General features: G+C 39.2%; 1 non-coding gene across 1 annotated transcript; it reads right to left on the minus strand.

Annotated features, from left to right (window-relative positions):
• Positions 1–11840: 11840 nt before the first annotated feature.
• On the minus strand, positions 11841–11947 carry LOC136382655 (U6 spliceosomal RNA). Its single transcript, XR_010747281.1, has one exon. It is a non-coding gene; the product is annotated as a U6 spliceosomal RNA (small nuclear RNA).
• Between the last annotated feature and the right edge of the window lie 277 nt (positions 11948–12224).

Consider the following 12224-nt stretch of genomic DNA (forward strand, 5'->3'; position numbering starts at 1 on the left):
ACAGTGTGTCCGTAAAGTCATGGTGCACTTTTGACTGGTCACAGGAAAGCAACAAAAGATGACAGAAATGTGAAATCTGCACCAAATAAAAGGAAAACCCTCCCAGTTTCTGTAGGATGATGTGGCAGCATGTGCGCATGCACAGATGATGACGTAACACCATGTATACAGCGGAGCAGTCCACGGCCATGCCAGTCGAGATGTGGACGGTACAGAGGAGAGTTCAGTGTGTTCTGTGGCTTGCTAAATTCGAATCCATGACCAAAGTGCAACGTGAATATCAGCACGTTTATAACGAAGCACCACCACATAGGAATAACATTACTCGGTGGGATAAGCAGTTAAAGGAAACCGGCAGTTTGGTGGAGAAACCCCGTTCTGGTAGGCCATCAGTCAGTGACGAGTCTGTAGAGGCTATATGGGATAGCTTCCTAAGGAGCCCTAAAAAATCTGTGCGTGAGCCCACATCGAACTGCACTGAATAGGTATGAAACTGGGAGAGTTTTCCTTTTATTTGGTGCAGATTTCAAATTTCTATCATCTTTTGTTGCTTTCCTGTGACCAGTCAAAAGTGCACCATGACTTTATGGACACACTGTACAATCTACACGTGGTTCCTCCAGTGTGGCCCCAGACTGTCATCATCAGCATCACTTGGGAACCTGCTTGAAATACAACTCCTTAGGCCCTATCCTAGACCTGTTAAATCAGGAATTCTGGGATGAGGCTCAGTCATTTGTGTTTTGCAAGCTCTCCAGTTGGTTCTGATACATGGTCAAGTTTGAGAGTTCCTGACCTACACAACCAAAAGAAAAGTACCATGGTTGAACATAAAACTCCTGGGCACAATTTAGAAGAAAAGTAATGATAAGGGGAAAACGTTGAGGGTGATAGAGGAGAGAGAGAAGTCTGAATCTGGAGAGATTCAAGTCTCTGTATGTGGGGAGGTGGCTGGGATGGGTGGCTGTAAGGAATGGGATGGAATAGGACTGTCCACAATGGAATTGCTAGTTCTGCCATATAAATCACCTTAGTTTGTTCAAATACCAGGTAATGTCTGATGCACAGACCAAGACTTATGTGATTTTGGGTTTTTTGTAAACATCAGAAAGATCTAGGTGCTGGCTCTGCCATTTGTTTGCCCTTCGTGATAGAACAGTGGATATCACTCTGCTGATTGGTGGCATGCTCCACATCAGGGGATATGGCCAATAGATTTCATGCACCTCCCTAGTGTTGTGTTGAGAAGGATTCTGAGGCTCAGTGGTGTCTGCCACAGGTCAGGGAAGCAGAAGTGGGGGCATACGTGCTGCTGTGTGTTACTCCCAAATGTAACAAACAGCTTTGCTTTTCAGCTTTCCTTTCTCCAAACAAAATGAGCTCCAGGTCCTTTTACCTTTCACCCGGAAATCTCTCTAGCCTTTGGGGTTATTTTTCTCATATAGTCTTATATCATATCAACATGAAGATCTTCATACATACTTATAAGCAAGCATGACATACTCCTCTGTTTCTAGGGGGAAAAGGCTACCTAAGTGGAGACATGGGAAACAAACCCACCCTGGTCGTCTGCTCAGGAGAGCAGTGTTCACCATTACTGAACTTCACTGTCCAGCCTTCTCCCTGACTTCTGAAAAATCGACTTCAGAACCTCTTTATTTCTTAAAGTACATTGACACCAATTTGCTGAGGATTTTAAAGAATCTTTCAAAATCCTTTACAGTGGCTGGAAATACCTGGGGGGGTGTTGCAAATTCGGAGTTGGGGATTATTGTGGAAAAGCTAAAGCTGTGGCTGTGTCCATAACAACCAGTGGAAAAGTGCCATTTTGGTTGTCTTGTCTGTTGAATAGCTGATGGTGGTTATTTTTGCATCAGACAGAGTAAGTGGATCAGACAGAGAGCGTGCAAACAGACAGATGGTGCTTGTGTTTACATGACACCAAAATATTTGTCTTAAAGACAACATCCTGAAACAAGAGAATTGAGCCTGACTGGTTTTATGTGTTTCCCTGATTTACTTCTTAGCTCAGACAGATAGCTTAGAGTGATGGAGAGAACATGATTTTGGTAACAGGCAGAGCGGGATTGGAAACTTGGTTCTGTTCCTTGTGAGCCTTGTGACTTGGTGTCCTTATTTGAAAGATGAGATCAATACATGATGATATCCATTCTCACTTTGAATGTATAAGTGTGAATGTGAGGGGTAAGAGGGAAAATGTATGTGAAACAATGTCCTGGATACTCACTAAAGCAGGAGTTGGAACCCATGGCTCGCGAACCAGATGCGGCTCTTTTGATGGCTGCATCTGGCTCACAGACAAATCTTTAATAAAAGAAATAATGTTGGCCCTGGCCGGTTGGCTCAGCGGTAGAGCGTCGGCCTGGTGTGTTGGGGACCTGGGTTCAATTCCCGGCCAGGGCACATAGGAGAAGCGCCCATTTGCTTCTCCACCCTCACCCCCTCCTTCCTCTCTGTCTCTCTCTTCCCCTCCCGCAGCCAAGGCTCCATTGGAGCAGGGATGGCCCGGGCGCTGGGGATGGCTCCTTGGCCTCTGCCCCAGGCGCTGGAGTGGCTCTGGTCGCGGCAGAGCGATGCCCCGGAGGGGCAGAGCATTGCCCTTGGTGGGCAGAGCATTGCCCCTGGTGAGCATGCTGGGTGGATCCCGGTCGGGCGCATGCGGGAGTCTGTCTGGCTGTCTCTCCCCGTTTCCAGCTTCAGAAAAAAAAAAAGAAAGATATAATGTTAAAAATATAAAACATTCTCATGTATTACAATCCATTCATTTCTTACCACTCATGTTCATGGTTGTGGGTGGCTGGAGCCAATCACAGCTGTCCTCCAGGATAACACCAAATTTTTATTGGATAATTCGTAATGTATATGGGTCATTGTATGGCTCTCACGAAATTACATTTTAAAATATGTGGCGTCCATGGCTCTCTCAGCCAAAAGGGTTCCCGACCCCTGCACTAAAGGCTAGTTCTCCTGTTTTTTCTTCCCCTCTGGTCATTACTAACAAATATTTCTTTGTATTTACTTGACAAAAGGCAGAATGTTACATCATTTTTTCAACAAACATATATTGAGCCACTGCTGTGTGCTGGGTCCTGTATAAAGGAGCATAGGCTGTAGTCCTGTCTCTCAAAGAGCCCCTCATCTGGCTCCCTCTCCTCTTTGTCAATGTTAAACTGATTGTTCTTCAGGGTCCACACTATCATCACCTCAGCTCTTTCTGAGCCTTCTCCTCAGAACTGTGGTGGCCATTGTGTTTTCCACAGTGACTAGGAATCCTCACCGCTATTTCATGGATACAAATCGGTGCTGGTAGAACAGAATTTACCTTTTTTTTGTCCCTCAGTAAGAGAGATATGGTTAAAAGTTGCCAGCAAGTTTGTTTTAGAGTCATCAGTTTATCAGTAGTTTATCAGTGGAGTAGACTTTGTTCATTTCAGAAAAATCTCTAGAATAGGTCTTTTAATTACACAAATGCAAGGAAGCAGGCCAGTTTGCCAAGTTTTCTACATTTACTGATTTGTCTTTTAAAATTATTTTGATAATTATTTTTAAGTATATTTAATGAATGTGAAATGTTTTCTTGAATAGAGTTAATAAATATTTGCAGTATTTTTCTTGACTATCTTCAATTGATATTATTTTTCTGAATTGTCCACCTAACTGCCATTTCCCCTTTGCATTTCAGATTTCCTTATCCTTCTATGCATTTTCTTTTGTTTTTCCATTATAACTCATCATCTACTAACATACCGAGTATTTATTATGGTTATTATCCCACAAAGGCAAGAGTGCTTTGTTAATTGGTGTTTCCCAAGTTCCTAAAATAAGGCCTAGATCATAAAAGTTACCTAATAATATTGTTGATTAAATGGGTATATATATTTTTCTGAATATAACTAAAATGTAAGCATTTCATATAAAATTTTCTTAGGTTATGCTTATTGTATATATATTATAGATAAATGACATATATTTGATATATGTATAGGTAATTTCCCCTTGTTGATAGCATTTTAATATTTATAGATTGTTTTACAAGTTTCATCAAATGACCAATTTGCTAAATTTACCAAATGACAAATATACCAATTTATAAAGACTTTTTACCAAGTGTGAGGACTGGTCAGGACCCCTGTGGCAGATTTGTAATAGCAAGCCCAGGGCTACCTCCTGTGATAGCCATGGGGGAGCCTGTGGCCCTGTGATGATGGAATTAGGACAAAGGGAGTTGAGATGGCTGGAGAAGCCACCAAGTAGGTGTTGTGAGGAACCTGCAGAGTTGAAGAACACCAGCAGGTCAGAGCAATGTCATCTGTCAGAGGCAACAGATGAGCATAGAGACTGATTAGGGGACACGTGAGTCCTCCTTGGGGTTCAGGGCAGCCTAGTTAAATGAAGATGTCCCAGAATCAGCAAGGTGGACACTCAGAGTCATTGTAATGAGAAGAGAGCAACAACAGTGGCCTTACTTTTGTGTCACAGGCTGGTGATGCCTGAGAACGGATCAGGGACACCTGCATCTGTCAGAGGCTTCCAGCTCTACCCGGAGATCCCAAGGAGTAGGAGTCAGCCCAGGGCAGTGCATGATTTTCTTTTCTTTTCTAGAACTTGCCCTTTGCAAGTCCCACCTTTATTGTATTTTCCAGATGCCCTTCCTGGGCTTCCATAAGAGATTGTGTGAGAGCCCCAGACACTTAGGTTGATCCGGACTCCCACAGGGCAGCCCAGTGGGGAGGGAATTGAGGGAACACTGGAAGGGTAGGCCGGGTCTCTCCTGGGTGAGTAAAACTTCAGCTTCAGGGGCTGAGCCTGGTTCCTGACATGGATTCCTGACAAAGACCTGGGAATGTACTGGCCCTTTCTCCTCTGGGGAATATTTGAAGTACTGTGAACCCTGATGGTGGTGTTCTGGCTCTCAAGATGCAACAGTAGGTGAATTCAGAGCAACTCTACTGAAAGTGGGAAAGACCTGTGATCAGAGGGCGGGGCCTGTCCTTCCGTGAATGGTGATGGAGTCATGGCAAATAGGTGGCCAAGAGGGAAAGGCAAAGATGGGATTTGGAATAAAATCTTTCAGGTATAAACCACATTAAATAGGTTTTGGGTCATTCAAGGTACATAATAAAACAACTTTATTTTTCACCCTGAAATATAACATAGTGTTCAGTGGTCATGTGGATGATCTCAATGGAGCATTGTCTGTTCTTTCTGGAACACCCTTTATACATGTCTCATTGCAGACTTTCACTGAAACAGATAATGGAGGGGTTCTTTAATACCAGGGTGAGGAGTTCCTTTATTGCAACTTTTTCCTTAATCTTTTAATTCTTGTAGAGAAGTTGTGAGAATTACACCAGAGGGTATTATAATATCAATTTATAGTTGAAAAAACTGAGGATGAGTGAAGTTCAATAACTTCATTCATTCATTCATTAAGTCAACTAGCAAAAACTCAACAATCTCTGACTTCCAGCCAGGAATGTTCTGGGCTGTTGATGTGTACCTGTGAGCCAATACAGAAGCTCAGCCTTTTTTTTTTTTTTTTTTAAGAAAATTAAATTTAACAGGGTGACATTGATCAACGAAAGTACATAGATTTCAGGTAAACATCTCCATCTCATTTGAACAGTTGATTATGTTGTATACCCATCATGCTAAGTCAAATAAATCATCCTCAGTCACCTTATATTTGTCCCTCTTTGTACCCTTTCCCTAAACCCCTCCCTCTCTCCTATGTCCCCCTTTCCCTGGTAACCAATGCACTCTTATCTATATCCACGAGTTTCAATTTTGTATCCCACCTATGTGTGAGACCATACAGTTTTTAGCTTTTTCTGATTTACTTATTTCACTCAGTATAATGTTCTCAGGGTCCATTATGTTGTCATAAATGTCACTATGTCATCATTTCTTATGGCTGAGTAGTATTCCACTGTATATGTGTACATATCTTCTTTATCCAATCCTCTATTGAGGGACACTTTGGTTGTTTCCATGTCTTGGCCACTGTGAATAATGCTGTGATAAACATGGGGGTGCATGCGTCTTTATGTACGAATATTTTCAAGTTTTTGAGGTAGATACCCAGTAGAGAGATTGCTGAGTCATATGGTAGTTCTAGTCTTAATTTTTTGAGGAACCACCATACTTTCTTCCATAAAGATTGTACTAATTTGCATTCCCGCCAGCAGGGAATGAGTGTTCTTTTTCTCCACAGCCTCTCCAACACTTGTTATTACCTGTCTTGTTGATAATAGCCAATCTAACAGGTGTGAGGGGGTATCTCATTGTAGTTTTGATTTGCATTTCTCAAATAGCTAGTGAAATGAGCATCTTTTCATATATCTGTTGGCCATTTGTATGTGCTCTTGGGAGAAGCATCTGTTCAGGTCCTCTCCCATTTTTAATTGTATTGTTTGCTTGTTTGTTACTGAGCTTTGTGAGTTCTTTATATATTTTGGATATTAAGCCCTTATTGGAGCTTTTGTTTGCAAATATCATCTCCCATTTAGTTGGCTGCCTATTTGTTTTGTTGTCAGTTTCTTTTGCTGTGCAGAAGCTTTTTAGTTTGATATAGAAATATTCATTTATTTTTGCCTTTAGTTCCCTTGCCTTTGGGGTCAAATTTATAAATTGTTCTTTACAGCCAAGGTCCATGAGCTTAGTACCTATGTTTTCTTCTATGCAATTTATTGTTTTGGATCTTATATTTAGATCTTTGATTCATTTTGAATTAATTTTTGCGTAAGGAACAATCTGTAGTCAAGTTTCTTATTTTGTATGTGGCTTTCCAATTTTCCCAGTACCATTTGTTGAAGAGGTTATCTCTTCTCCATTTTGTTTTTTGGCTCCTTTGTCAAAGATGATTTGCCCATATATATGTGGTTTTATTTTTGGACTCTTGATTCTGTTCCATTGGTCTGTGTGTATATTTTTCTGCCAATACCATGCTGTTTTGATTATCATGGCTCTGTAGTATAGTTTGAAGTCAGCTATTGTAATGCCTCTGGCTTCATTTATTTTTTGCAGAATTGCTTTAGTTTATTCAGGTTTTTCATGGTACCATACAAACCTGGTGATTTTTTGGTTCCATTTCTTTAAAAAATGACATTGGAATATTTTTTGTTTTTTGTATTTTTCTGAAGCTGGAAATGGGGAGGCAGTCAGACAGACTCCCGCATGCGCCTGACCGGGATCCACCCGGCATGCCCACCAGGGGGCGATGCTCTGCCCATCCGAGGCTTCGCTCTGTTGCAACCAGAGCCACTCTAGTGCCTGGGGCAGAGGCCAAGGAGCCATCCCCAGCGCCCGGGCCATCTTTTGCTCCAATGGAGTCTCAGCTGCGGGAGGGGAAGAGAGAGACAGAAAGAAAGGAGAGGGGGAGGGGTGGAGAAACAGATGGGCGCCTCTCCTGTGTGCCCTGGCCGGGAATCGAACCCGGGACTTCCGCACGCCAGGCCGACGCTCTACCACTGAGCCAACTGGCCAGGGCCAGACATTGGAATATTGATGGGAATAGAATTATATTTGTATATTGCTTTGGGTAATATGGCCATTTTAACTATGTTGATTCTTCCAATCCAAGAACATGGGATATTTTTCCATTTCATTGTGCCTTTTTCAATGTCCTTTAATAATGCTTTGTAGTTTTCAGTATATAGATCCTTTACATTCTTTGTTATGTTTATTCCTAGGTATTTGATATTTTTTGGTGCAACTGTAAAAGGGATTATTTTTTTGAGTGCATTTTTTGAAGTGTCATTGTTGGCATATATGAAAGCAATAGACTTCTGTATATTGATTTTGTATCCTGCAACTTTACTGTATTGGTTTGTTGTTTCTAATAGTCTTTCTGTGGAGTCTTTGGGGTTTTCTATATGCAGGATCATGTCATATGCAAAAAGCAGTAACTTTATTTCTTCTTTTTCTATGTGAATGCCTTTTATTTCTTTCTCTTGCCTAATTGCTCTGGCTAAAACTTCTAGCACTATGTTGAATAGGAATGAAGAGAGTGGCAACCTTGTCTTGTTCCTGATTTGAGAGAAAGAGCTTTCAGTTTTTCACCATTTAGTATGATATTAGCTTATGGTCTGTCATATATAGACTTTATTTTGTTGAGGTACTTTCTTTCTATTCCGATTTTATTGAGCACTTTAAACATAAACGGATGTTGTATATTATTGAATGCCTTTTCTGCATCTATTGATAGGATCATATAATTTTTGTCCTTTGTTTTGTTGATATGGTGTTTTATATTAATCGATTTCCATATGTTGAACAATCCTTGTGCTCCTGGGATAAATCTCACTTGATAGTGATATATTATTTTTTTAATGTGCTGTTGTATTTGATTTGTTAGTATTTTGTTTAGGATTTTTGTATCTGTATATTAATACATTAAAGATACTGGTCTGTAGTTTTCTTTTTTGTATTGTTTTTGCTAGGTTTTGGTATGAGAGTTATGTTGGCCTCATAAAATGTGTTTGGAAGTATTGCTTCTTCAATATTTTAGAAGACTTTGAGAAGGATAGGAACAAAATTTTCCATGAATGTTTGGTAGAATTCACTTGTGTAGCCATCTGGTCTGAACTTCTATTTTGGGGGAGTTTTTTAATAGTTGTTTCTATTTCCTCCCTGCTTATGGGTTGATTTAGGCTTTCCACTTCTTTGTGACTTAGTGTAGGAAGATTGTATAGTTCTAGGAATTTACCCATTGCTTCTAGATTGTTAAATTGGTGGCATATAGTTTTTCATAGTATTCTACAATGATCCTTTGTATATCTGTGATATCTGGTAATTTTTCCTCTTTCATTTTGGATTTTGTTTATATGAGTCCTACCTCTTTTTTTCTTAGTGAATCTAGCAAGGGGTTTATCCATTTTATTGATCTTTTCAAAGAACCAGCTCTTTGTTGTATTAGTTTTTTCTATAATTTTTCTGTTCTCTATTTTACTTAGTTTTGCTCTAATTTTTACTATTTCCTTTTATCTGCTGATTTTGGGTTGCCTTTGTTCTTCTTCTACTAGTTCCTTAAGAGGTGATGTCAAGTTGCTTACTTGGTATCTCTCTTGTTTCTTGATATAAACCTGTAATAATATAAACCTCCCTCTTATTATTGCTTTTGCTGCATCCCAGAAATTTTGATATGTCATGTTGTCATTTTCATTTGTCTGTATATATTTTTTGATATCTGCTTTTATATCTTCTTTGACCCAATCATTTTTTAGAAGTATGTTGTTTAATTTCCACATATTTATGGGTTTATTTATTTCCTCTTTTTGCAATTGAATTCTAATTTCAAAGCTGTATGATCAGAAATTATGCTTGGTATAATTTCAATCTTCCTGAATTTGTTAATGTTAGTTTTGTGGTTCAACATATGGTCTATTCTTGAGAATGTTCCATATACATTGGAGAAAAATGTTTAGTTTGAAGTCCTGGGGTGATATGTTCTGTAGATGTATCTTATGTCCATTTGGGCTAGTGCAATGGTTGGTAAACTCATTACTCAACAGAGCCAAATATCAATAGTACAATGATTGAGATTTCTTTTGAGAGCCAAATTTTTTAAACTTAAACTATATAGGTAGGTACATTCCTTATCGAGGTAGTGCCCGCATGTGGTATTTTGTGGAAGAGCCACAATCAAGGGGCCAAAAAGCCGCATGTGGCTCGCAAGCCACAGTTTGCTGACCAGGGGTCTAGTGTGTTGTTTAAGGCCAATATTTCTGTATTGATTTTCTGTTTGGGTCAACAATCTAGAACCATCAACGGTGTGTTGAAATCTCCAAGTGTAATTTTGTTTTTGTCTGTTTCTCTTTTTAGGTCAGTTAGTAGATGTCTTATATATTTTGGTTCTTCCTGGTTTGGTGCATATATATTACAAAGCGTTATGTCTTCTTGATACAATGTCCCCTTTATCATTATGAAATGTACATCTTTGGTTACCTTTGTTGTCTTGAAATCAGCAATGTCAGATATGAGTATGGCTACACCTGGTTTTCTTTGGATATTATTTTCTTGGAGAATCATTTTTTAATTCTTCACTTTGAACCTACTTTTGTCCTTATAGCATAGATGTGTCTCTTGAATGCAGCATATGGTTCAGTTTTGCTTTTTGATCCAATCTGCTACTGTCTTCATTGGTGAGTTCAGTCCATTTACATTTTGGGTAATTATTGACAGTTGAAGACTTCATATAGCCATTTTATATTCTAAATAGATTATATTATAAACCCATTATATTTATATTTTATATTTTTGTTCATTTTATATATTGCTTTCTGATAGCTCTGTATCTTGTTTGGTTCCATTATCTCATGAGTGCCTCTGCACTCCATCCTCCTTTGCTATTGCAGATTATTATCGATTATTATCCTCTCCCCTTTTATGTTACTGTTGTTACAGATTATCCTTGTTTGTTTGCTTGTTTGTTTTTTTGCAGAGATAGAGAGAGTCAGAGAGAGGGACAGATAGACAGGAAGGGAGAGGATGTAAAACATCAATTCTTCATTGCAGCTTCTTAGTTGTTCATTGATTGATTTCTCATATGTTTCTTGACCGGGGGCTACAACAGACCGAGTGACCCCTTGCTCAAGCCAGCGACCTTGGGCTCAATCTGGTAAGTACTGCTCAAACCAGATGAGCCCACGCTCAAGCTGGTGACCTCGAGGTCTCAAATCTGGGTCCTCCACATCCCAGTCCAATGCTCTATCCACTGTGCCACTACCTGGTCAGGCTATCCTTGTTTTTTTATTGTTATCTTGTTGGAGCTTTTACTTGTAGTTTTAGTTTGTTTTGTTCTTTGTATCTGGTTGGATAACTTCCTTTAGTATTTCCTGCAGTGGGAGTTTTCTGGTGATAAATCCCCTCAGCTTCTGTATGTCTTTAAAGTTTTTATTTCCCCTTTATATTTGAAGGATAGCTTTGATGGACATAATATTCTTGGCTAGTAATTCTTCTCTTTCGGTACTTTGAATGTTTGGGTCTACTCTCTTCTGGCATGTAGAGTTTCTGCTGAGAAATCTCATGATAACCTAATGAGCCTTCCTTTATATGTTATATTCTTCTTTTCCCTTGCTGCCTTGAGGATTCTTTCTTTGTCATTGATTTTTTACAATGTTATTACAGTGTGCATTAGAGTAGGTCTGTTTGGGTTACAGTAACTTGGCATTCTATTTGCTTCTTGGGTTCGAGGCTTTCACCCTTTCCACAGGCTTCAGAAGTTCTCAATTATTTGTTTAAATAGGTTCTCCATTCCCTTTTTCCTCTCTTCTTCTTCTGATATACTCGTTATTCTTATATTGCCTTTTCTGATGGAGTCAGACAATTCTTGTAGGGCTCTCTCATTTTTTTAAATTTGTGAGTCTCTCTCTTTTTCTCTTTGTAGTATCTCCAGTTGCCTGTGTTTGATGTTACTGATTCTCTCCCCTGTCTCACCTGTTTTATTAGCTAAACTTGCTACCTCATTTCATGTATTGAGTTCTTCATTTCTGTTTGGTTCTTTTTATAGTTTCAATCTTCTTGGTAAAGTACTCTTTTTGTTCATTAACTTGTTTTTTGAACTCATTGAATTGCCTAAAAATGTTTTCTTGTATCTCTTTGAGTATTTTTAGAACTTCAATTTTGAATTTTCTGTCATTTAAATCCAAGGTTTCCATGTAATTGAGATTTTTTGGGGGGAGATTTTTTTTCAGTTTCTATCTGCATTATGTCTCTGTCTTGTGTATCCATGATATTTGATTTCTTCTTCCTTGATGGCATTTGAGAGTGGTATTAAGATTGCTGATAAGAGACAACTAAAAAATGAAAAATAAAAGTTGAAATATATGGAATGCTTCACCAATTTGTATGTCATCCTTGCACAGGGGCTATGCTAATATTCTCTGTATTATTCCAATTTTAGTATATGTGCTACTAAAGTGAGCACATAGCCTTTCAGAGTATATAATACAGAGCACTTTATAGATAGGGAGGTACTTTATAGTCAGGGGTGCCCATCAGAATCTCCTGGGAGCTTTTGAAGATCCTATTCTAGGCCATAGTTTAGACCTTTTGAGTCAGATGCTCTGGGGTAAACAATATTAAAAATAAAGATTCCCTAGCTGATTTTGAGGCTACCCTGTTTAGTGACTGCAGGTCCAGTGGGTAAGATGGACACACAGTTACACTGGGTGTGTGATTGATGGTGAATGCTACCCTGGGGA

The sequence above is a fragment of the Saccopteryx leptura genome, chromosome 10 (genome assembly GCF_036850995.1).
Source record: "Saccopteryx leptura isolate mSacLep1 chromosome 10, mSacLep1_pri_phased_curated, whole genome shotgun sequence".
In the NCBI taxonomy this organism is placed as follows: Eukaryota; Metazoa; Chordata; class Mammalia; order Chiroptera; family Emballonuridae; genus Saccopteryx; species Saccopteryx leptura.